The sequence below is a fragment of the Protopterus annectens genome, chromosome 2.part0, assembly GCF_019279795.1.
Source record: "Protopterus annectens isolate FY-2018-M chromosome 2.part0, PAN1.0, whole genome shotgun sequence".
In the NCBI taxonomy this organism is placed as follows: Eukaryota; Metazoa; Chordata; order Ceratodontiformes; family Protopteridae; genus Protopterus; species Protopterus annectens.
The window spans coordinates 1,371,398,904-1,371,403,751 of NC_056728.1; positions in this window are offsets into that span (position 1 = coordinate 1,371,398,904).

Here is a 4,848-nt window from a genome sequence, read left to right on the forward strand (position 1 = left end):
CTAAAACTCAAAAATGACAATTTCAGGAGTCGGCCGACTAGCACTTGTGAACTGCTTCTGCTTTGGGCACTGCACGGCAAGAATGACTGATGTAATGGCATTGGCTGCATGTTTTATACCCCTGACGATCTGACGTCATGGAAGAAGGGACAGCAACCGATGCAGGACCCAAGACTTTGTTAATCAGGCCAACTGAGGGCAACCTGCCAGCAGATTACCCCAAATGTAATGACTGCAACAGTGAAACATGAAGAACATCTGCCGAGCATCCTCTGAGGACCCTCATAAAAGTCCCCAGCAAATGATCATAGTGGTATCTATGAAGCAGCAAGATAAAGATTGTCCTCTCCTGTGAGTGCCACTAGGATGCCCTGCAACTATCAGTGCCACAAGAAGCTATGTCCATAATTTAGGTCTCATACCAGAGGATTGTGACTGGCATCTTACTGTAATGCATGTTTCCCATTGCAAGAATTTTCACTCAACTTACAACTGCATGGCACAGCCAGTTTCAGGGTTTGACATGGGCCATGCCATTTTGAACTGCTGCAAAATGTGAATAAATGCTGTGAAATATGGCAGCCACAGTTCTGCTTTACAGGATATACTTAAACTAGGACAAAGACACTGCTCTTTAGCGGCTCCATTCCTAGCAAACAAACCCAAGGAAGTGCAGTGATCCTCCAGTTGATATGAACATACCCACACATGTTGTGTAGACTTCTACACCAGACTATGCCTCTAGGAGTGGCACATATAATGAGCAATTTGGAGACATTTTTATATACTCTTTGTTGACAATGTTAGCCCTACTAGGCCAGTGTCATCTTTAAAGGGGAGACCACTGGTAGTATTCAAGCTTACAAAAGAAAATTTGGGCAGGGCACTGGGAAACTTCCCCTTACACTTTGAAGGAGAATTAGTGAAGCAGTCTCTGGAGCTGCTAGGTAGAACTAGAGGGCTGCTACTGCAGTTCCAGGAATTCCAACAATGGCAAGAGTGCAGTAGAGATGGATAGAGGAGCAGAAGAAAACATATTGAAGGAAAGACAAAGGGATGAAATAACTGTTACAGAGCTGGAAATTGGAGGACTGGAGACCCAAGCTCTGGCAGAGTTGATGAACCAGGCAAAGGCAAAGAAAGGAGAGGAAGCATGATGAAGGGTGATATGGTGGAGAGAGTACTACAGGAGGAACAAACTGAGAGGTTGGAAAAAGAAACAACAGCTGGTGAAAGGAAAACACTGGAGGTATTCTTGGCTGGTGGAGTAGCTTTTTTAAGGGTTTACTGCTGCAACAGGGTTTTTTGTTACAATAAAGAAGTTATACAGACTTCGCAAGGCAAGAAAGGATGGAAGAGGGAACTGAGGGGATAAACACTTGCAGTTCCACCGAGAAGATGACTAGTGGTAAGAATAGAAAGTAAAAGTGATGGTAATGTGAGGAGGTATGACATCATGGGTAGTATTATTTTGCCATTAACATTAAAGACATAAGAGCATTAACCAATTTGGGAGCTGAATTTTTTTTGTGAAGTGACGTTTGAAAGCTTTATCTTTCTGGAAAAATTAATGACTGAGACCGAAAAAAAAAGAAATATAGTAGTACAATGGAAAGACTACTTATTTCAGAGCTATGGACTACAACTAAAAAAGAAAAGAAATGTATAATTTAGAACCTCAGATATGGGTGAGCAGGAGTTAAAACATTTGTTTCTTTGACTGTTCAGTAAAGAACATGAAGTTAAAAACTATGTGATGAAATACATATACGGAATGGGGTTGGGAAACAATAGATGCTAAGGATTGGAAATGTCAACATATTTCAAATACAGTAATTGTAAAAGATAAGAGAGAAACTGTTAAGTACTGGCACTAACTAAAAGCATATTATTTAAGTGGTGATAAAAAAACATTTAGTACAAGACTGTAACAAATGAACTTATGGTCTGTGTGTGTGGGGGGGGGGGGGAGATGGCATACAGCAAAAAAGCCTTTTTCGAGAAAATATAAAGAATGTGAATACTTCTGGCTTGACTGTCCTATATTAAAAAAAGGAAGGAGTAGATGAAGAAAAAAGCTCAGAATAAAGACAGAGAGTAAAAAATGTTACTGCAAAAGATGTTGGAAAGGTAGGTGGTATGGGGAAGGGGATACTGACAAAAGTTAAACAATGAAAGGGTAGTTAGAGAAGAAATAACAGTTCAAACTGAGGTTATTAATATACAGGAAGAAAATTAATGTACATTTTTTGAAAATAAAGAGGGAGAAATGGAAACAGAAAAAAAATAAGAACAAGATAGTGAAAATCTTGGTGTGAGACTTAGGAGAAGGAAAAGAAAAATAAGATCTGGAAGTAAAACATGGTATAGGAATTTTAGCATTGAATGTGAACTGCATTACAGACAATATAAGCTATACAATGGTAGTGCAATGGTGTAAAAAAAGTATGTTGTTTTGTTTGCTAGATACCAGATGTAACAAATAAAAAAAGGAAAATAATACAGGCAGTGAGGGATAAAGTGTTTGTTCCATATAAAATGACACACTCTAAAACAGGAATCCTTATAAAAAATGAAGAAATAAGAATTGTGGATGTCACAAACAAACAGGAGGGATAGTGACGTGATATAAAATGTGATTTATGTATATACTGATATGAATGAAAGAAAAGTTGTTTGAAAAAAAATTAAAAAAATGTGTTAGTACATATGTTAGTAGTGGTGGTAAAATATTTTATCTATAACCAGAGTAAAGAAAAGGGAAAATAACACAGGGTGTTAAGATGTTAAAGGAATCAATACAATGTGGAGATTTAAAAGTAGGAAAGACTAGAAAATGGACATATAAAGACTGACATTGATTATATACTTTACTCCAAAGACATAAAAAAATAACATGGGGAATATAGCTGTGGAATCTTTAGAGCATACAGCAGTATGGGCTAGAATAGCCAGTGAAATAACAAAGGAGGGAAAAGATATAAAGAGATTAACTGCAAAGTTTAAAAAGCGGATGAAATGAAAATAGAAAAATATTATGGAAAGTTCACATGGCAATGACAATTTTATTAAAACCGGACACAGTGGTGAGTAATGTATAAGCAAAATATGAAAATATATTAGCAGTGGAAAGAAGAATAAAAAAATAAGATGAACTATAAAACAGTTTGGAATCATGAGAAAGAGCTAGAACAAGGAAGTGACATAATAAAGGGCAATAGAAAACAGATGTATGAAAAGACTATTGGAAAAGTAAAAATGATGTTATACGGGCAAAGTTATTTTTTTCTGAAAGGAAAGAAAATAATTAAAAATGAGAGAAGGAAGGATGGACACTATCTTAGCTATCTTAGATGGCAAGGAGACATAAAATACAAACATGAAGATATCACGGAGGTGGTAAAAAAATGCATACAGAAATGTATGAAAAAGGGGATGTTGATGGACAAGAAGAATGAAAAGTAAAAGAAAATCTGAAAAAAGTATTTTTTTTTTTTAGAAAATGATATAACAGTAAAAGAAACAGAAAATGTGATAAAAGAGGGTATGAAAGAATCAGTGCCATGATAGGATGGTATAAGTGATGAGAATTATAAGGAAATGAATGGATAAAGGAAGGTATAATGGAAAAAGACATATGTGGTGGACTGATAAAATGTATATGGAACAGTGATGAAAGATATAAACAATTGGTGGCCTATAACACTAGGGGATGTTGACTATAAAATATTTATGAAACTCATACCTCTCAACTGTCCAGATTTTTTTGCCTTGTATTTTTGGTCTGTTCCTTGTAAAATGTGTGTTTTTTCTGGCAAATCACTGGGATGATCTGAGGATTGAAGTCACCAAATAATGTCATACATTTGAGTTTCAGACTTCAAATCCTTCAGAAAATGTATATTAACACAAACCCTGTTACTGTAGCAACTTTCTAAGTTTATAAGAGCAATATTTAAAATCTGTCCCTATTTTTGGGCCTTTGTCCCTCATTTTGTCAGGCTTTGTCCAGATTTCTTGCACTAAGAGGTCAAGAGGTATGATGAAACTACTACAAAAAAGGATGGAGAAAGTATTGGACAAGGTAGTAGAAGAAGGGATCCATGGTATAAAAAGAAGAGAGGTGAAATAAATGTTAATCATAGTGAAAGAAATAGTACAGATGATACTTAAAGAAATAAAGAAGTCACACTGAAAGCATGTGATGCAGATAAAGCATTTGATAAAATGAGCCATGAAGCAATGTGGCAGATTTTAGAGGTATATGACAGAGAAGAGAATATATTAATGTAATAAGGAAATGTTATAAAAATTAATGGGTACAAGTTATGATAAATGGATGGGAAAAATAAGTATTAGGAGTAAAACTAGAATGCCCAATAATTATGTGCTTATTTGTATTAGTAATGAATGCAGTTGTACAAACGTATGTAAGAAATAAGGGAGGCAAGACGTGAGAAGGAAGGAAATGTATTACTAATATGTAGAAGAAATGGCAGATGATTCAGTTCTAATAAAGAACAAAGGATGGATAAGTGAGGTAGTAATAAATATGGAAAATATGTTACAAAATGAAGTGTAGGATATTTGGTGAGATAAAAAAATACACAGAATATATTTCATAAGGAAGGAAATAAAGATTTTGGGAGTAACATTTGGTTAAGTATGAAGTTCTAGTAAATCAAATGAGAGATGCTTGAACAAATAAAAGAACTTAGCATGGCATAAATGTTTTTATTAAAAAAAATATATATATATATATATATATATATATATATATATATATATATATAATTCTTATGTATTAGAAAAAATAGCAATTTTTTGGAAAATATATGTATGTATGTT